General features: G+C 31.8%; 1 non-coding gene across 1 annotated transcript; it reads left to right on the top strand.

The window, feature by feature from the left end:
• The first annotated feature begins 7,936 nt into the window (after positions 1-7,936).
• On the top strand, positions 7,937-8,043 carry LOC139856573 (small nucleolar RNA R71). The gene has a single exon (XR_011762046.1). It is a non-coding gene; the product is annotated as a small nucleolar RNA R71 (small nucleolar RNA).
• The last annotated feature ends 14,364 nt before the right edge of the window (positions 8,044-22,407 follow it).

The raw sequence follows: 22,407 nt of genomic DNA on the forward strand, positions 1-22,407 counted from the left end.
CAATTAAACAAGTTTCAAATGGCATTATCTCTCAAAAATCAAGTTCATGAATTTTAGACTTGAAAAAGTCCACTTTAATTCTCAAAAATCATGTTTAGGCTCAAAGTTTGGATCATTTAACTACCTAAACATGTTACACTACTTAATTTAGCAATAATTCATGACAAAAATCGGCCATAACCTGTTTATATCAAAAAGCCCCAAATTTGCTCAAGAACACAAACCCTAGATTATTAAAAATTTGAAGTTTAAGGCTTCTAATCATGTTAAATAGCATCAATCTAGGTTATACAAGCATAATACATAAACAATTTAAGCATAATTACACTAAAAAGCATCAAAATCGAATTGGGTAAAAAAATTGCTCAAGAACACTAATTTTCAGATTAAATGGTGTTTAGGTGTAGAAATTTACCGTTTTCCTTAAGTAATTCCTTGATAGCATCCTTCTCAACATGATTTTAGTAAAAAATGTGATGATTTTTGGTAAAAAATTTCGGATTTTAGAGTGTTTTTTCGGGTTTTTCGCAGTATTTTTGGGGTGTGGGTGTTGACTGATCTGTTCGGGCAGCTTATATTTTTTTCTGTATTTTTGGTCCTCCGCGAGTCGCGGTGTTTGACCCTTACAAACTCCGCGAGTCGCGGTGTTTGAATTTTTTTTTTTTTTTTTTTTTTACAATCTTTAACTTATAAAACAATTAAGTAATTAATTTTAAAATTTTGTTTCCCTTGTTATTTAGGACGAGGTCGTTTCGGAACAATATCCTAGTCCGTCCCTCGTCCAAATTTTAAAATTTGTCTTTTTGTAGCGATTGTTTTAAAAGCTTAGATATTTTTTTATTTTTTTTGGTTTTTTAATGTTTTTGGCATACTTTAATTCAATAAGATTAAAAATAATGATAATAAAAGTTCTCGTCCCTCCCTCGGGTAAAGCAATTTCGGTTCAACGACCTAGTCTTCAATTCACGACGAATTTTAAAAATCATATTTTTAACTTAATGAGAAAAAGTAAATTTTGGTTTTTAAATTCACACAACTTAAATTTAAAATGCATAAAATTCAAAATTCATATTTAAAATTAAAAATTCAAACCAAACTTAAATTTAAAATGAATAAAATTAAAAATTAATATTAAAAATTCACACCAAACTTAAATTTAATTTTGTTTTTATACATACAAACTTATATTAAAAATATCAATTTTTCAAATATTTACAATTTTTCAAATATTAATTTTAAAAATAAAGTAAAAATAAAATTAAAAATCTTTTTGGCTTTTATCTCACTTTAATCAATCAAATATTATCAAAAACATGCGCCCCTCTTTTTGGTAAAGTAATTTCGGTTCCATGACCTAATTTAACTCATGACGAATTTTTGAAATATTTTGGGTTGATTGATTAAAGATATTTATACCTTAAGAATAAACGTTAAATTTCGCAGTGATGTAATAAATTTTTGTATGATATCAATAATTTCGGTCGCCAAACCTAATTTTATTCAATACCAATTTAATACTTTATAGCGAACAAATTAGCGTTTATTATCAAAAGGTTAAAAATAAAAATAAAAATAAAAACTATACAGACTTACCTGTGAGATAGTATTCTTAGTGATACGATCTAGCCCACTCATAAGATAGTCGGTTTAATTGGTTTTCCATAGCTACATAGGCGTAACCTCGAGCATTCAGTGTTTTTTCTTCTAAACATATGAACGGTCCGTCTCTGCATAAAGTAACAAATTCGGTGTTTGAATAGGTTTGATTATTTGAACATTTACCTCCATGTGACCATTTTCCGCATTTGTGACATTTTTCAAGGTGTCGTGCTCTTCTTTTCGCTGCGGATTTTGATTTTCCTATACCAAATTGTGACTTATTATCTTCGCATCTGGATTCTTTTCTTACTCCGTCCAATTTACCTCTGATTAATGATACTATTTCACTCGGAAGTATGTCATTATTACGTTTAGTGATCAAAGCGTGTAGCATTAGACCATGGTTTAGTTCACAGGAAGTCCTTATTTCGTAAAAACCTAAAAAAAAAAATTCAGAATGGGGGGAGAAGACTAGTTCTTTAGGGTCTGCTAGGGAAAGACCATTCGAGTTCCATTTTCGAGAACTACACGAAAACAGAAAATCTAACTCTAACAGAAATACATAAACCTCCCTATACTTAGTTGAAATTGTGATTAACATTATTTTCAATTGAATCATCAACAATTTGTATATCTTTGACTTTTACTTTAATCCATTTGTTGATTTCCTCCGTAACTTTCACAAATTCAACTAACATCGCCTTTTCTTTTGACGATAAATTGGATATTAATCGGTTACATAACTTAAAGTTTCCTTTAATCTTAGCATCGTGAATCCGTTTATAAAGTTTCTTCGTTGAACAGTTAAAAATGGGTTCATCTAATTTCGTATCATCAACGGCATTCTTTGTGATTGGATCATCATTAAGTGTTTCTTCATCTTCCCCACACTTATGCGTTTTTATTGGTCTAACAGTTTTGGTTGGTGGAGATCTAAAATTTCGGTTCACAAAGGTGATCGATGTATCACCATCCCTAAGTATCATTCTACCTTCTCTTACATCAATGAATGCCTCGGTGGTTGCTAAAAATGGGTGACCTAGAATTAGAGGAATATCAAGGTTTTCCTCCATATTAATCACTATGAAGTTTGCAACAAAGGTCAAACTTCCCACGTTAACAAGTAAATTATTTGCTATTCCAACTGGGTGTTTAATGGTTTGGTCAAATAATTGAACACCTATTTTGGTTGGTTTTAATTTACCCATGCCTAATCTTTTGTATAAGGAAAGAGGCATAATATTTGCACTTGCTCCTAAATCTGCGAGTCCATTATATACAGCACCATCATTAAGCAAGCAAGAAATGATAAATTTACCTGGGTCTCCTACTTTAGTAAGTCGAGTTGGTTTGTAAACCTTTTTCGGGTGTTCTTTTCTTGGTTCTTTCACTTCTATTTGAACTTCTTGTTCACATTTTTCTTCGTTTCTTGGAATGGGAGGTTTGTATAAGAATTCTTCTTCATCACTCAAATTTGAATCCTCCCTATATTCTAATTTTGATTTTTCATATGTTGTTGATAACATATTTATGTTTTCATTTTGAAGGTTTTCTTGGGTGGTGAAATTATGATTAACTTCATTGTCAACTTCCATCGGACCATGTATGTAATGTTTAACTCTGTGACCATTAACTTTAAATTCAATCCCATTTGAATTTATTAATTCTATCGTTCCGTATGGGAAAACTCTTTTGACTATGAATGGTCCAGACCATCTTGATTTCAATTTTTCAGGAAATAGCTTGAATCGTGAATTGAAAAGAAGAACTCTGTCTCCTTCTTTAAATTCTTTTGAACTTCTGATTCTTTTATCATGCCATTTCTTCATTCTTTCTTTATAGATTAACGAATTTTCGTATGCTTCATGTCTTAATTCTTCTAATACGTTTAATTGACTTAATCGTAGACGTCCAACTTCATGTAAATCAAGATTACATGTCTTCAAAGCCCAAAATGCTTTGTGTTCAATTTCTACTGGAAGATGACATGCTTTTCCATAAACGAGTTTAAAAGGTGTGGTTCCAATTGGAGTTTTGTAGGCTGTTCTAAAAGCCCAGAGTGCATCCTCCAATTTAATGGTCCATTCCTTCGGATTTGATCCTACGGTTTTCTCTAGAATACATTTTAAAGCTCGGTTGGTATTTTCAACTTGTCCACTTGTTTGTGGATGATATGCGGTGGAGATTTTATGAGTTACTCCATATCTTTTAAGAACTTTCTCAAGTTGATTATTACAGAAATGAGTTCCCCGATCACTTATTAAAGCTTTCGGTGTTCCAAACCTTGCAAAAAGACGTTTTAAAAAGTTGACTACAACTCGTGCATCATTAGTTGGGAGAGCTTGTGCTTCCGCCCATTTAGATACATAATCAATGGCTACGAGAATGTAGAGATTATTATGAGATTTTGGAAATGGACCCATAAAGTCAATACCCGAAATGTCAAATACTTCACATACTTGAATGACATTTTGTGGCATTTCATCACGTTGACTTATTTTTCCGACCCTTTGACAAGCATCACAGGATTTGCAAAGAAGGTGTGTGTCTTTGTAAATTGTAGGCCAATAGAATCCAGCATCATAAACTTTTCTTGCTGTTAGTTGAGGTCCATAATGCCCTCCTGTTGGTCCTGTGTGACAATGGTTTAAGATTTGATTGGCTTCATCTCCGAATACACATCGGCGTATTATTCCATCTGGAAAACTTTTAAACAAATGTGGATCTTCCCAGAAATAGTGTTTTATATCACTAAAGAATTTCTTTCGTTTTTGGTACGACAATCCTTTTTCAAGGAATCCACATACTAAGTAGTTTGCATAGTCTGCAAACCATGGAATTTCATTATAATCTATCTTCAATAGATATTCATCAGGAAAGTTGTCTTGTATGGCCGATTCATTTAGAACTTCTAATTCGGGATTTTCAAGACGAGAAAGATGATCGGCGGCGAGATTTTCTGCTCCTCTTTTATCTCGGATTTCAATATCGGAACTCTTGTAAGAGTAAGATCCAACGGATTAATCTTGGTTTAGCATCTTGTTTCGAAAATAGGTATCTAAGAGCAGAATGGTCGGTATAGACCACCGTTTTTGCTAGAACGAGATATGAACGAAATTTGTCAAAAGCAAAGACAATAGCAAGGAGTTCTTTTTCAGTAGTTGTGTAATTTGTTTGTGCTCCTTGTAACGTCTTACTAGCATAATATATAGGTTGAAATCGTTTTTCAATCCTTTGTCCTAAAACGGCTCCCATTGCAAAATCACTTGCATCGCACATTAGTTCAAATGGTAGATTCCAATTTGGTGTTATCATGATCGGCGCATTAGTGAGTTTCTCTTTAAGAATATTAAAAGATTTGATGCATTCATCTGAAAAGATGAATGGAGCATCCTTTTCTAGGAGTTTATTCATAGGAGTGGCAATTTTAGAAAAATCTTTAATGAAACGTCGGTAAAAACCGGCATGCCCTAGAAAACTCCTAACTCCTCTAACATTGGTGGGATGTGGAAGTTTAGCAATTACATCTACTTTAGCTCTATCCACTTCAATTCCTTCCTTTGAAATTTTATGTCCAAGAACGATGCCTTCTTTAACCATGAAATGGCATTTCTCCCAATTAAGAACTAGATTTGATTGTTCACATCTAATAAGCATTCGTTCTAGATTAACTAGACATGATTCAAATGTATCACCGAAGACTGAAAAGTCATCCATGAAAACTTCCATGCATTCTTCTATCATGTCGTGAAAAATCGCCATCATGCACCTTTGAAAGGTTGCAGGGGCGTTGCAAAGTCCAAATGGAATGCGTTTGTAAGCAAAAGTACCATAAGGGCACGTGAATGTGGTTTTCTCTTGGTCCTCGGGTGCTATTAGAATTTGAAAATATCCGGAAAATCCATCAAGAAAACAATAGTAACTGTTTCCGGCTAACCTTTCCAACATTTGATCAATAAAAGGTAAGGGAAAGTGATCTTTTCTGGTGGCGTCATTTAATTTTCTATAATCAATACATACACGCCATCCTATTACAGTCCTAGTAGGAATAAGCTCATTTTTCTCATTTGTAATGACAGTCATGCCACCCTTCTTAGGCACGCATTGAACTGGACTTACCCATGGACTATCAGAAATTGGATAAATTAAACCTGCATCTAGTAGTTTAATAATTTCTTTCTTAACTACATCTTGCATATTAGGATTTAGTCTTCGTTGGCGTTGCACATACGTTTTATGACCTTCTTCCATAAGGATTTTATGTGTGCAATACGAAGGACTTATTCCTTTAATATCATGAATCTTCCATGCAATAGCTGGTTTATGAGCTTTCAACACAGAAATGAGTTGTGATTTCTCATTTTAAGTAAGAGAAGACGATATTATTACAGGTAATTCAGATTCACCATGTAAATAAGCGTATTCCAAATGGTTTGGAAGTGGCTTTAACTCTAATGTCGGAGGTTCTTCTATCGATGATTTATATCGATATTTGTCTTCTTCTTTTAGCATTTGAATTTCTTCTGTTGTTGGTTCATATCCATTAGCTATTAGTGTAGCTAACATTTCAGCTTCATCAATTGGTTCAGTTCCTTCTCCTAAAGAACATTCTCCCGTTCCTTGTAATTCTGGAAATTCTTCTAATAATTCTGCATGTGAATCTATAGTTTGAATATAATAACATGTATCATCTGCATATTGCGGTTGTTGCATTGCTCTATCAACTGAAAAGGTAACACTCTCGTCCTCTATACTTAGGGTCAGTTTCTTACCAAACACGTCTATCATTGATTTAGCCGTGTTTAAGAATGGTCTTCCTAATATGAGAGGAACTTGAGAATCTTCTTCCATGTCCAGAACAACAAAATCTACTGGAAATACTAAAGTGCCAACTTTAACTAGCATGTTCTCCATTATCCCTCTAGGATATTTTATTGATCGATCGGCTAGTTGTATGCTTATTCTTGTTGGTTTCAATTCTCCAAGGTCTAGTTTAGCGTATAGTGAATACGGCATTAAATTTATATTAGCACCTAAGTCTGCCAATGCTTCTATTGAACTAAGACTACCCAGAAAATATGGAATTGTGAAACTTCCTGGATCAGATAATTTTTCTGGTATCTTATTCAACAGCACTGCTGAATAATTAGCATTCATAGTAACAGCTGAGAGTTCTTCTATTTTCTTTCTATTTGTGATTAGATCTTTCAAGAATTTAGCATATCTAGGCATTCCTGAAATCACATCAATGAAAGGAAGATTTACATTTATCTATTTAAACATATCCAAGAATTTGGATTGCTCGTCTTCAAGTTTCTCTTTTTTCATTTTACTCGGGTAAGGAAGTGGTGGTTGATATGGTTTAACATAAGGTTTAGCCTTAACTGTGTTAGCTTCATTAACCTTTTCAACTACCGGTTCTGTTTCCTTATCTTGTTCAGGTTGTGGTTCTTGTGGAGTAGGAATAGCTTCATCAGAAGTTACAGGTATTTCAGGTGGTTTAAGTGTTGTACCACTTCTTGTGGTAATGGCTTTAGCTGTTTCATTCCGGGGGTTAGCATTTGTATCACTAGGTAGACTTCCCGGTTTTCTTTCACCTATTAACCTTGCTAGGTTACTTACTTCTTGTTCCAAATTTTGAATAGAAGCTTGTTGATTTCTAAATGCTTGAGCATTTTGTTCATTAGTTTGTTTCTGAGATGTGAAAAACTGCGTTTGAGTTTCAACTAGCTTCGTCATCATATCTTCTAAATTCGGCTTTTTATCATCGGTTTGTGGTGGTTTGTTTTGAAAATTAGGTCTTTGCTGATTGTAAGTATTATTGGATACTTATTGATTGCTAGGACCTTGTTGGTTGTTGTATGGAATATTTCGATTATAATTCTGGTTTTGATTGTAAATTGGTCTTGGCGGTTGATAATTATTCTGATAATTATTTCCAGGCCTTTGGTTTATGTATGAAATATTCTCTCTTTGTTCCATTGTTAGTTCAATACTGAGACAATCTTTTATCAAATGTGGTCCTCCGCATTGCTCACAACTAATTCGTATTGAGTGTATATCTTTAGTCATCTTTTCCATTCGTCTCTCGACAGCATCTATCTTTGCGAAAATGGAATCTAAGTCATGGCTAGGATCGGCTCTAGCTGCTTTAGATGATCTAACGATATCTTTTTCTTGGTGCCACTCATGTGAGTGGGAAGCAGTGTTATCAATAATTTTGTAAGCATCAGTTTCTGTTTTCTTCATATTGGAACCACCAGCTGCTATATCGATGTCTTTCCTTGTAGTGATGTCGCATCCTTGGTAGAATATTTGTACTATTTGACAAGTGTCTAAACCATGTTGCGGACATCCTCTTAATAACTTTCCAAATCTTGCCCATGCCTCATATAGAGTTTCATTTGGTTTCTGTGTGAACGTAACAATTTCTTCTTGAAGTCTTACGGCTTTAGATGCTGGAAAGAATTGTTTAAGAAAATTTTCAACTAAAACATCCCATGTGTCAATCGCCCCTTCAGGTAAAGATTCCAACCAATCTTTGGCTTCTCCCTTTAAAGTCCAGGGAAATAACATGAGATATATCTGTTCATCCTCCACTTCTCTTATTTTAAATAGTGTGCAGATCCTATTAAATGTACGAAGATGTTCATTTGGATCTTCCTTCGGCGCACCATTAAATTGGCATTGATTAGTCACCATATGTAGAATTTGTCCTTTGATTTCATAATCTGGCGCATTAATGTCAGGATGAGTAAATGCGTGACCTTGGCCAGTGCGTTTAGCTCTCATTCGGTCTTCCATACTTAAAGGTTCCAGATTTTCCATAATTGAATTTGTTGAATCTGAATCACTAGAGGATTCTGATTTAATGGTTCGTTCCTCAACAATATCTGTTTGAATGATTGGTGGTTCCGGAGGAAAAATTAATGGTTCAGGATCTATGAATTGTCCCTGAATATTCTCCGGATTCTCAATTGTGAGGTCGGGTTCAAAAAATGAATTATCGGAAATTTGAATTGGAGTACTTAGTCGACTGGATGACGATTCTAAAGAAAAATCAACGGCGACAATATTTGCTAAATTTCTTGATCGAGTTACAGGTGGTGAACGTACAAAAGGTGGTGAACGTCTTGCTCGGTGCATTCACTGAATATCCTATTAGTTTTTAAAAGGAAAGAAAAATTATATAAGTTATCCAATTAATAGACTTTTCTGATTTTGCCCACGTTTCGAATAGCCAAAAGATGCAGCAGAGGGGCAGGATTCGTTTGGTCTCAATATAATTGAGTACTGTTTGGCTCCAATAACCCAGTCCACGTACAAATTCAACTATTACTACGAACCAGAAAATTTTGATGTCTATCAATTTAACCACTTAAAATAAATTTTCGTAATTTTAAGAAATTTAGATAAGAAGTAGAATAAAAATCTATGTCCTAAAACTAGCATAGCGAGAAATAAGAAAGAAAAAGAGCGCGTCGAAAAAGAAAAGATCAAAAAATAAAAGGCGTCGAAGAATAAGAAAAAAAAAGTGACTTATAGAACTTAAAAACACTCGACTAACCCAACCTTATTACTATCACTAACTTAAAATTATAATCGCAAATTGAGATTACTAATTGGAGTGATAATTGATACATAGGTAAAAGGGCGTCGAAAAATAAAAATAAGAAAGTAGCGCGTTGAAACTTAAAAAGGAACTAAAAACTAAAAATTAAAAGTTGCGTCTAAAAATATTAAAGCTTACAAGTAAAACTATATCCCAAATGGCAATAACTTAAAAAGGTACTAAAACTTAGATAGGCGTCGCAAAATTCTAAAGCACTTAGATATTAGTCTAAAGAGAAATCACTTAAGGGATTTTACGGTAAAGCCTAAAAATCTAAAAATAAAAATAACTATGGCAAAAACTATATTTAAAACTAATTATGAGCGAAAAATACAAAAATTACGATAAAAACAAATAAAAAGGGACAAAATATAAAAATATACTAAAAGTTGTAACAAGTTCAATTTTTATAAAAATATTATTTTTATATTATTTATTTTATAAAACTATTAATTTTATAAACTAATTAAACTAATTAAAATTTAAAATACAATTTATTTTAAAAATTTAAAACTAATTATAATAATAATTAAGTAATTAGGGTTAATAATAATAAATAAATAATAAATAAATAATAATTACTCCGTAATAAATGCTTTTTAGGGTTTCTGGTCACCCGTATCAGACGGCTCCGCAAGTCGCGGTGCCTCGTGGCTGCAAACGCCGCAAGTCGCGGGGTTTGGAATTTCAGTTTTGGTGGGTTCGTTTGACAGGTTTCAATTTTATTTTTTATATATATTTATTTTTTATTTTTCTGTTTTAATATTTATATAAAATATTTATATAATTTAAATAAAAACTTATATTTAAAAACTAAAATAAAAATAGAATACTTTATAATTTTCTAAATAATAATAAAAAAAATAGATTTATATATATTTATTTTTTTGGTTTTTTTTATTGTTTTAAATAAAAACAAAATATTTAAATAAAACTTATATTTTTATAAAATAAAAATAAAAAAACTTTATAAAACTTAAATATTTAACAAATTCTTAAAAATATTTATATTTTTGTTTTCTTTTTATGTTTTCGAATATTTTAAACGTATTTTTACAAAAAGCGTATTTTTATAAAAGTAAACTAAAAATAAAAATCTTTTTTTTATATATATAGCGTTGCGCTTCCGGCTTTTAAGCTAGATTTTAAGTTCCCCGGCAGCGGCGCCAAAAATACTTGATGTCAAAGCTAAGGGGTATAAAATACTATTGGATTTTACAAGGAAATACTATTAAATAAGATACAATTTTTACACAATATATTTATTTATTTATAGAATGGATATACTTAAACCTTACTACAATACTTATAGGCAGTGTACCTAATCGTACAGTAGTATAGTTTTTAGTAAGTCTGGTTCGTTCCACAGGGAATCTTTTAATCAAAGCTTAACGCTATATTAGTTTTAAATTATAAAAATACAAATATATAAATAAGTAATATTATTATTATAAAAGGGGGGTTTTTACCGTTTAATGACCGGTTTGTCGATTTTAAAACTTTAGTCGCAGTTAAAACCTAATGTAAAATATTAAAAATAAATACAAGACTTAATTTAAAGCGTAAAGTAAATAACGATAAAGAAATTGCGATAAATAAAAGTGCGATAAAATAAAATTGCGATAATTAAAAAGTACGATAATTAAAAGTGCAATTAAATACAATAACAATAAATAAAAGTGCGATAATTAGAAGTGCAATTAAATATAAAATAAAGGAAATTAAATATGAAAAAAAATTATGCTTATTTAAACTTCCGTAATCATGATGTTTGACGTGTTGATTTTATTTTTATGCCCATGGGTTAATTTTTCTTTGTCCTGGATTATTTAATATGTCAATACGGATTTGTCCATAATAGTCCATCAGTCATAAATATAAAGAGCGAAAGCCTTCGTCAAATTATTCTTATTCCCGAAGTCAAATATTCCAACTAATTGGGGATTCGAATTGTAACAAGGTTTTAATACTTTGTTTAATTAATACACCAGGTTATCGACTGCGTGTAAACCAAGGTTTTACTACTTTGTTAACAATTACACCAATTACCCTTGAATGTAATTCACCCCTGTTTCAACAAGTCTATTAACTATTAATCCAGTTCCGTGTCCGGTAAAATGAATAATTATTGGTATTTATAGATATCCCGCCCACCGTACCCAGTCAAGCGTATGTGGTTATATATAAATACGTCAAATTATAAGTTTGTATATTAAATTAACAAGGTATTGTTTAGTTAATATAAAACCCATTAATAGCCCATAGTCTAATTTCCACAAGTGTCGTTCTTTTATCCAAACCCCAATTATGGTACAAAGCCCAATTACCCAATTTTAGTAATTAGCCCAACATCATGATTACTTCGATTTAAAATAAGCATAATAATAACTTAGCTACGAGACATTAATGAAAATAATATAAACATAACTTACAATGATTAAAAATAGCGTAGCGTTACACGGACAGAATTTCGACTTACACCCTTACAACATTCGCTAACATACCTTTATTATTAGGGTTTAAAATTAAAATTAAAATTAAAAGATAAATTATATATATATAATTACGTATATATTGAGAGAGAGATAGATTATATGATATTAAAAATGATCAAACTGCATTGCCTTTTATAGGGATTTGAGTCCAGGGAAGCTCCGCGACTCGCGTAATTTTTGCACTGCAAACTCCGCAACTTGCGGAGTTCGTTTTTCCAGCTCACACTAATTTGGAACCTTTCTTGCCGACGATTTTTAAATATATTATAATATATATATAAATTTTAAGAATTAATTATATATTATATTATATTCATGTGCATAGTTGACTTGTAATTTTTAGTCCGTTGCGTCGAGCGTTGACAGTTGACTCTGGTCCCGGTTCCGGATTTTCGAACATCCTTGCGTACAAATTAATATCTTGTATTTTGCGTTTTGAATCTTGTACTCTTGTAATTTCGAGACGTTTCTTATCAGTAATTGGAACCTCTTTGATTGTATTTTGTACTTTTGAGCTTTTTGGTCGTTTGCGTCTTCAATTCGTCGAATCTGTCTTTTGTCTTCACCTTTTATTATTTAAACGAATATCACTTGTAAATAGAACAATTGCAACTACAAGCTTGTCTTTCTTGAGGAATAATGCTATGAAATATATGTTCGTTTTTAGCATTATCAATATCCTAACTAATTTATGTAGTGACCTGAACTTTTCCATGTTTATATATATATTAAATGAAATTGTTATTTACATGATTAAGTGTTTCCAACATGTTAAGCAATCAAACTTGTTAAGACTTGATTAATTGAAATAGGTTTCATATAGACAATTGACCACCCATGTTGACCGGTGATTCACGAACGTTAAAACTTGTAAAAACTATACGATGACATATATATGGTTATATATATAGTTAACATGATTTTATTATAAGTATGTATCTCATTAGGTATTTTAACAATGTGTTATATACATAAAAATGAGACTATTAATTTAAGAAACTCGAAAACGATATATATAACGATTATCGTTATAACAACGTCTTACTAGGTACATATGAATCATATTAAGATATTGATACACTTGGTTAATTATGTTAAATGATAAGTAAATATATTATTAAGTGTATTAACAATGAAATACATATGTAAAAATAAGACTACTAACTTAATGATTTCGAAACGAGACATATATGTAACGATTATCGTTGTAACGACATTTAACTGTATATATATCATACTAAGATATATTATATATTATAATATCATGATAATATAACAATTTAACATCTCATTTGTTATAATAAACAATGGGTTAACAACATTCAACAAGATCGTTAACCTAAAGGTTTCAAAACAACATTTACATGTAACGACTAACGATGACTTAACGACTCAGTTAAAATGTATATACTTGTAGTGTTTTAATATGTATTCATACACTTTTGAAAGACTTCAAGACACTTATCAAAATACTTCTACTTAACAAAAATGCTTACAATTACATCCTCGTTCAGTTTCATCAACAATTCTACTCGTATGCACCCGTATTCGTACTCGTACAATACACAGCTTTTAGATGTATGTACTATTGGTATATACACTCCAATGATCAGCTCTTAGCAGCCCATTTGAGTCACCTAACACATGTGGGAACCATCATTTGGCAACTAGCATGAAATATCTCATAAAATTACAAAAATATGAGTAATCATTCATGACTTATTTACATGAAAACAAAATTACATATCCTTTATATCTAATCCATACACCAACGACCAAAAACACCTACAAACACTTTCATTCTTCAATTTTCTTCATCTAATTGATCTCTCTCAAGTTCTATCTTCAAGTTCTAAGTGTTCTTCATAAATTCCAAAAGTTCTAGTTTCATAAAATCAAGAATACTTCCAAGATTGCAAGTTTACTTCCAAGTTTTCTAAATCCATTCCAAGTAATCATCCAAGATCAAGAAACCTTTGTTACTTACAGTAGGTTATCTTTCTAATACAAGGTAATAATCATATTCAAACTTTAATTCAATTTCTATAACTATAACAATCTTATTTCGAGTGGAAATCTTACTTGAAATTGTTTCGTGTCATGATTCTGCTTCAAGAACTTTCAAGTCATCCAAGGATCCTTTGAAGCTAGATCTATTTTTCTCATTTCCAGTAGGTTTATCCAAGGAACTTGAGGTAGTAATGATGTTCATAACATCATTCGATTCATACATATAAAGCTATCTTATTCGAAGGTTTAAACTTGTAATCACTAGAACATAGTTTAGTTAATTCTAAACTTGTTCGCAAATAAAAGTTAATCCTTCTAACTTGACTTTTAAAATCAACTAAACACATGTTCTATATCTATATGATATGCTAACTTAATGATTTAAAACCTGGAAACACGAAAAACACCGTAAAACCGGATTTACGCCGTCGTAGTAACACCGCGGGCTATTTTGGGTTGGTTAATTAAAAACTATGATAAACTTTGATTTAAAAGTTGTTATTCTGGGAAAATGATTTTTATTATGAACATGAAACTATATCCAAAAATTATGGTTAAACTCAAAGTGGAAGTATGTTTTCTAAAATGATCATCTAGACGTCGTTCTTTCGACTGAAATGACTACCTTTACAAAAATGACTTGTAACTTATTTTTCCGACTATAAACCTATACTTTTTCTGTTTAGATTCATAAAATAGAGTTCAATATGAAACCATAGCAATTTGATTCACTTAAAACGGATTTAAAATGAAGAAGTTATGGGTAAAACAAGATTGGATAATTTTTCTCATTTTTGCTACGTGAAAATTGGTAACAAATCTATTTCAACCATAACTTAATCAACTTGTATTGTATATTATGTAATCTTGAGATACCATAGACACGTATACAATGTTTTGACCTATCATGTCGACACATCTATATATATTTCGGAACAACCATAGACACTTTATATGTGAATGTTGGAGTTAGCTATACAGGGTTGAGGTTGATTCCAATATATATATATATATAGTTTGAGTTGTGATCAATACTGAGATACGTATACACTGGGTCGTGGATTGATTCAAGATAATATTTATCGATTTATTTCTGTACATCTAACTGTGGACAACTAGTTGTAGGTTACTAACGAGGACAGCTGACTTAATAAACTTAAAACATCAAAATATATTAAAAGTGTTGTAAATATATTTTGAACATACTTTGATATATATGTATATATTGTTATAGGTTCGTGAATCAACCAGTGGCCAAGTCTTACTTCCCGACGAAGTAAAAATCTGTGAAAGTGAGTTATAGTCCCACTTTTAAAATCTAATATTTTGGGATGAGAATACATGCAGGTTTTATAAATGATTTACAAAATAGACACAAGTACGTGAAACTACATTCTATGGTTGAATTATTGAAATCGAATATGCCCCTTTTTATTAAGTCTGGTAATCTAAGAATTAGGGAACAGACACCCTAATTGACGCGAATCCTAAAGATAGATCTATTGGGCCTAACAAACCCCATCCAAAGTACCGGATGCTTTAGTACTTCGAAATTTATATCATATCCGAAGGGTGTCCCGGAATGATGGAGATATTCTTATATATGCATCTTGTTAATGTCGGTTACCAGGTGTTCACCATATAAATGATTTTTATCTCTATGTATGGGATGTGTATTGAAATATGAAATCTTGTGGTCTATTATTATGATTTGATAATATATAGGTTAAACCTATAACTCACCAACATTTTTGTTGACGTTTTAAGCATGTTTATTCTCAGGTGATTATTAAGAGCTTCCGCTATCGCATAATTAAATAAGGACGAGATTTGGAGTCCATGCTTGTATGATATTGTGTAAAAACTGCATTCAAGAAACTTATTTCGTTGTAACATATTTGTATTGTAAACCATTATGTAATGGTCGCATGTAAACAGGATATTTTAGATTATCATTATTTGATAATCTACGTAAAGCTTTTTAAACCTTTATTGATGAAATAAAGGTTATGGTTTGTTTTAAAATGAATGCAGTCTTTGAAAAATGACTCATATAGAGGTCAAAACCTCGCAACGAAATCAATTAATATGGAACGTTTTTAATCAATAAGAACGGGACATTTCAGTTGGTATTCGAGCGTTGGTCTTAGAGAACCAGAAAATTTGCATTAGTGTGTCTTATCGAGTTTGTTAGGATGCATTAGTGGGTCTGGACTTCGACCGTGTTTACTTGAAAAATGATTGCTTAACAAATTTTGTTGGAAACTATATATTTTTAACATGTATATATTATGTGATATATTAATCTCTTAACATGTTTGATATTGTGTGATAGATGTCTACCTCTAGCACAAATCCCATTGACTCACCTAATAATAACGAATAGTCGAATATATATTGGACTGACTCACAAGTTCCCGAAGAGGAACTGGAAGAAGAATCAGAACCGGAAGAAGAATCAGAGCCGAAAGAGGAGGAACCGGAGGAGGAAATAGAACCGGTGGGGGAAATAATAAAACGGTTAAGTAAAAGAAAATTCTCAACCAATCGACCAAGGTTAATTATGGTCAATGGTGTTTCTGCCAATGAAGCAAAATATTGGGAGGATTACCAATTCTCCGATGAATCAGATTCCGACCAGAATTCCGATGATGTTATAGAAATTACCCCAACTGAATTTAAAAAGGCAAAAGAAAATAATAAGGGAAAGGGCATAAAAATAGAGAAATCTAATTCCAACCCCGATGAACTTTATATGTATCGTCAACCCCCGAAGCCCTTAAGTTGTAACAATGACCCGGGAACCTCTAAACCACCAGGTTTTTCTAAACCGTTGTGGAAAACGACAGCTCGTATTAGGGGAACATCATATATCCCTAGAAACTTGGCAAAACGAACCAAAACCGAAGAAGAAGAAACGAGCGAGTCGGAATAAGATAGTTGTATTCGTGTGGTGTAATATATGTAATATAGTGTGCTTATGCTTTATGATATATGTAAAAATTGCTTGTATTAATAAGTATTTTTTTTTATGAATCTAACTCTTGTCTATTTTACAGTATAAAAACACAAAATGGATAGACAACCCAATATTTTAAGAGACCTACCCGGAGACATGATTGATGAAATCTTGTCTAGAGTCGGTCAGAATTCTTCGGCACAACTATTTACGGCGAAATCAGTTTGTAAGACATTCGAAGAACGTTCCAAGAATGTCTTGGTTTATAAGAGACTTTCGTTTGAAAGATGGGGGATATCACATTGGGAAACCCATAAGTTACGATGTGTTCACTTTGACGCATATATTGCGGGGAACCCAAATGCTATTTTACGCAACGGGTTAAGAAATTATTTTGACTCAATGTATCCGAATATAGGACATCATGATTTAGAAAAAGCGGCTAACATGCAACATAAAGAAGCATGCTATGCTTACGGGTTAGTAATGTTCGCTTCTCACCAAAGTGAGAAAAAGAACATCGGGCTACAGCTATTAAACAAAACGTTCCCACAAGTGACGGAGTCGGTAATTGGGGTAAGAAATGAGGTTTTTAGGTTATTACGAGACTGTTGGTCATTACGTAACCCTCGTTCCTTTGACGACGTTACAACACGCTGTCTTATCAATGGCCATAATGGTTATGTTCCACAAGACCAAGGATAAGAAGTAGTCCTAGTAAAACCAGAATGCATGACTTATTTCTAGACGTATGAATTACGTGTCTTTATTGCCTTTGCTGAACGACTTGTGTACTAGCTAGAATTATCTTCACAACTATCTTGTATCAAAGTTATTGTGTGCTATATTTCATGCTTTATGTAAAATAAGCGGTATTGTAAGTTTGTAAAATATTGTATAAAAGTTTGAACGCGAAATATTATTATAATCAGTTTTTCATATAGAATTGTAGTAGTTGAATTGTATATTAGCTACTAAGTATGAACTTAACGGGTAGGTACTACCCGAATTTAAACTTATAAAACGCTAATATGAAGAAAAAGCTTTTATAAATGAGTTCATATTATGCTACGAAATACTATTAACTACTCTTAATATTCTGTATGATTAACTTGTTCCATTTGAATTTTGAAGGAAATGGCACCGATTACTCGACACACCGTGAATATGAATGAAGAGGAATTCCGTACTTTTCTAGCTTCAAACATAGCCGCAGTACAGGTTGCGTTACATACCAACAATAACCTTAGATCTAGCAGTACAGGAAATCGTGTAGGATGCACCTACAAAGAATTCACTGCCTGCAAACCTTTGGAATTTGATGGAACCGAAGGACCGATCGGATTGAAACGGTGGACTGAGAAGGTCGAATCGGTGTTTGCCATAAGTAAGTGTACTGAAGAGGACAAAGTAAAGTACGCTACGCATACCTTCATAGGTTCTGCGTTAACATGGTGGAATACCTATCTAGAGCAAGTGGGACAAGATGATGCGTACGCACTACAGTGGTCAGCATTCAAGCACTTGATGAACGAGAAGTACCGTCCCAGAACCGAGGTCAATAAGCTCAAGACAGAACTTAGAGGGTTACGAACCCAAGGATTTGATATTACCACGTACGAAAGACGATTCACAAAATTGAGCCTATTGTGTCCGGGAGCGTTCGAAGATGAGGAAGAGAAGATCGACGCGTTTGTGAAAGGATTACCGGAAAGAATCCAAGAAGATATAAGTTCACACGAGCCCGCCTCCATACAACAGGCATGTAGAATGGCTCACAAACTAGTGAACCAGATTGAGGAAATAATTAAAGAACAGACGGCTGAAGAGGCCAATGTGAAGCAAGTCAAAAGAAAGTGGGAGGAAAACGGTGATAAGAATCACCAATACAACAACAACAACAACAACAACAACAACAACAACAACAACAACAACAACAACAACAACAACAACAACTACAACAATCATCCCAACAACAATAACAACCGCAACAACAACAACAATCAGAAGCAGCTATGCCAAAGGTGTGAAAAGTATCACTCGGGGTTCTGCACCAAATTTTGCAACAAGTATAAAAGAAATGGTCATAGCGCGGCGAAGTGTGAGGTCTACGGACCAGGGGTTAACAGAACAAAAGGAACAAATTGAAAGGACCCGTTCATATACATTATAAACGATTCACAATAGTTGATTACATCGCGAGGTATTTGACCTCTATATGATACATTTTACAAACATTGCATTCGTTTTTAAAAGACAAACTTTCTTTACAACGAAAGTTGACGGCATGCACACCATTTCATAATACATCCAACTATAATTAGCTTAATAATAATCTTGATGAACTCAATGACTCGAATGCAACGTCTTTCAAAATATGTTATGAATGACTCCAAGTAATATCCTTAAAATGAGCTAGTGCACAGCGGAAGATTTCTTTAATACCTGAGAATAAACATGCTTTAAAGTGTCAACCAAAAGGTTGGTGAGTTCATAGGTTTATCATAACAATCATTTCAATATATTAATAGACCACAAGATTTCCGTTTATAAATATATGTACACTCGCAAGTGTATAAAAGTATTCTATAAGTTGTAGGCACCCGGTAACAAGCCTTAACGTTCATGTTTTACCCTCTGAAGTACACCAGATCAGGTGTGTTTAAAATAACCTCGAAGTACTAAAGCATCCCATAGTCAGGATGGGGTTTGTCAGGCCCAATAGATCTATCTTTAGGATTCGCGCCTACCGTACATAGACAAGTAGTTTAATGTTACCAAGCTAAGGGTATATTTCTGGTTTAAACCCACGTAGAATTAGTTTTAGTACTTGTGCCTATTTCGTAAAACATTTATAAAAACAGCGCATGTATTCTCAGTCCCAAAAATATATATAAAAGGGAGCAAATGAAACTCACAATACTGTATTTCGTAGTAAAAATACATATAACGTCATTTAACAAGTGCAAGGTTGGCCTCGGATTCACGAACGTATCAATATTGAGATTCAATATTGCAGAAAAGTACGTAGACGCAACGGAGATGATAAACACTATATTGACCTCACGAGCATACCCATGAACCATACCCATCACCTCCATAGCTATAACCCATAATTTCCTTAGCTTCGACTCATTCACAAAAACTATTTTGAAATCACTCGGACAGTACTCCGTCGTAATATTTTATGTATAATAATAATATCTTGAAATAATACAGAGCATATATATATATATATATATATATATATATATATATATATATATATATATATATATATATATATATAAATCGATTGAGAGAGTTTAGAGAAATATATTTTCAAGTTTCTATGAAATAATGAAACCTATTTAATTCTATTTATAATAGATTTTTGAATTATTAAAGTAAATTATTAAAGTATGAATTATTAAAGTATGAATTATTAAAGTGAATTATTAAAGTATGAATTATTAAAGTGAATTATTAAAGTATGAATTATTAAAGTGAATTATTAAAGTATGAATTATTAAAGTGAATTATTAAAGTATGAATTATTAAAGTGAATTATTAAAGTATGAATTATTAAAGTGAATTATTAAAGTTAAAGTTAAAGTAAAGTAAAAGTAAAGTAAAGATAAAGTTAAAGTATAAAAACTATGTATGTATAATACTCGTATAAATATATATAATATTAATTTAAATCGTTATATATATATATATATATATATATATTTAATGAAATAAAATATAAATATCGTTATATTTATTATACTGGTTAAGTAATGAGTTGTCAAAAGTGATTCTAGATATTTATAAAAGTTATATACGTTTTAATAATAAAGTTCTTTTTAAACTAAAAACGTCTTTGTACGTTTGAAAATAGATTAATAGAATATTATGGAAACCAATTCTCCACTAACTTTTGTCTAACTTTTGTAAATGACACTTTTTGTTTTTATTTATAAGTAGCTTTACAAATTATTCTGAATATCGTTAAGAGGAATAGATTTTCTCAAATCATAGTGGACCTCTCAACAGAGACTTGTAATCATAATTCAATGTTTCTGATAATTCAATCATTTAATATATTTTTTTTAATTTCGTCAAAAATCATATTGAAACAAATACGTTCGTGTAAAGTATTATACATTTAATACTTTATTAATATTCTCAAGTTATAATATATATATATACATATACATATCTATTTATATATAACGTTTCGTGAATCGTCGGAATTTGGTCGAGGTTATAATGAATGTATGAACACAGTTTAAAATTCTTGAGATTTAACTTAACAAACTTTGCTTATCGTGTCGGAATAATATAAAGATTAAAGTTTAAATTTGGTCGGAAATTTTCGGGTCGTCACAGTACCTACCCGTTAAAGAAATTTCGTCCCCGAAATTTGATAGAGGTCGTCATGACTAAAAATGAGAATGTTATTATAACGATTATAGAGTTTTATCATGTTCAAGAAGAATGGATAAAATAATTCGATTACTCGAAGCGTGTGAGTGAAGTTATCGTAAATGAATGAAATAAGATAATAGTGATTCGTCGTATCTTTTGACGTCATCACGATTGATCTCCGAAAAGAAAATCTTTGTAATCTATATTGGATTTGATTATTCGGCGATTAAGGAAATTATGATCCTCTTCGAATTAATGCGATAATCCATTTTGATTTCTCTGTCGGATATTTCACTATAAATCCACCTCATTTGTTTTCTTACAACTCACACCTTCTCAACTCATATTTTAAAGTATTTGTCAATATGCTTCATCCAGTGCCGATTCTTGATATACTCCTCACTTTCATATCTGTCGCTCTTCTTTTTCATCTGCCTCCGGAAGAATCTATTTACTTCTACTATACTCTTGGTTTTATAGTGTTTTTAGTTCCCCCGTGTCTTTATATTGCTATATGCATTGATATATACAGTTTGTGATTTCTGAGTTGTTGTTGGGTTTTATATCTTCCCTTATATTTCAAAGTCCTTGCTTCTTCTATAATCATTGTCATCCACAGTTAATGCTCTCTTCTATTTGCTATGATTTATACTCCCATTTCTAGTTCGGAGCTTTGTCCTTTCGTTTCTTCTTCTTGCGATTAAGCACCGCTTGTAATGGTCCAGAATTCGCAGATATAAATTTCGGAAAGAACATTGTTAATGTTCTAGGAAGGAAATTGTAATGGCACGATCTTGACTTGTCAAATTACCAGAATACCTCGAAAAAGGCCGAATCATCAAGAAATATTTTCTTGATATTTAGAGATCAAAGAGAATACAAGAGTCGTGTAACATAGCACATGATAACGTTATGATCTGTGAATCATCATGTTCCATTTAGAAACTCAGCATGAATTACTGTAATATAATCACGTTGATCAAGTGTCATTATATTATACTAACTCATGCTCAGCTCCCAACACTTCTTCAAGAATATTCCTATTTTAAACTCGAATGTTTCAGAATTTAGAAACTAAAATAGTTTCTTTTATGATATAATACAGATAGCGCGAAGAGGTAAATGATTTAAGATAAGAATAATTATAAAAATATCTTCAGAAGTATGGATGATATTTATAATGAAAGATACGATGATATCTTAGAATGTCTAATATCAGAGGATGATGAAGGATATTGCCCGCAGGGGTTTAGAGTCAGGAGCAAGGTATTCGTTAATGACTTCAGCAAGTACTGAATCATTTGGATTCTATGAAAGCAGGTTCAGCCTTTGTGATT

The sequence above is a fragment of the Rutidosis leptorrhynchoides genome, chromosome 6 (assembly GCF_046630445.1).
Source record: "Rutidosis leptorrhynchoides isolate AG116_Rl617_1_P2 chromosome 6, CSIRO_AGI_Rlap_v1, whole genome shotgun sequence".
Lineage (NCBI taxonomy): Eukaryota > Viridiplantae > Streptophyta > Magnoliopsida > Asterales > Asteraceae > Rutidosis > Rutidosis leptorrhynchoides.